Raw genomic sequence first — 369 nt, 5'->3', positions numbered from 1 at the left:
GCCCCGCCGTGACCGGGCCGGGCGGCGGCACCGCGCCGCGGCGGCTCCGCACCCGCCGGCATCGCCGCCGTCACCGCCGCCGATCAGCGCTTGAGTGGCGGCCGAACGGACCAATGGCAGAAGGCGAAGGGAGGAACCGGAGGCGATGATTGGCGGACGCGCCGCGGAGCTGTCGCGGAGCGCGGTGCTGAGTTAACGCGGCTCGGGGTGGCGTCGCCGCCGCCTCCTCCTAGCGGGACTTCATTTCCCAGAGCGCCCCGCGCGCGGGGGCGAACTACAGCTCCCGGCATGCCCCGCGCGCAGCGTCCGTTGCTCTCCTCCCCGTTTGCCCCGCGGCACTCCGATAAAGGTTCCGCGGCGAGCGCGGCG

This window comes from Centrocercus urophasianus, unplaced genomic scaffold, assembly GCF_019232065.1.
Source record: "Centrocercus urophasianus isolate 14NV4802_14NV808 unplaced genomic scaffold, USGS_Curo_1.0 seq_285, whole genome shotgun sequence".
NCBI classification, from domain to species: domain Eukaryota; kingdom Metazoa; phylum Chordata; class Aves; order Galliformes; family Phasianidae; genus Centrocercus; species Centrocercus urophasianus.
This window is presented reverse-complemented; position numbering follows the sequence as displayed.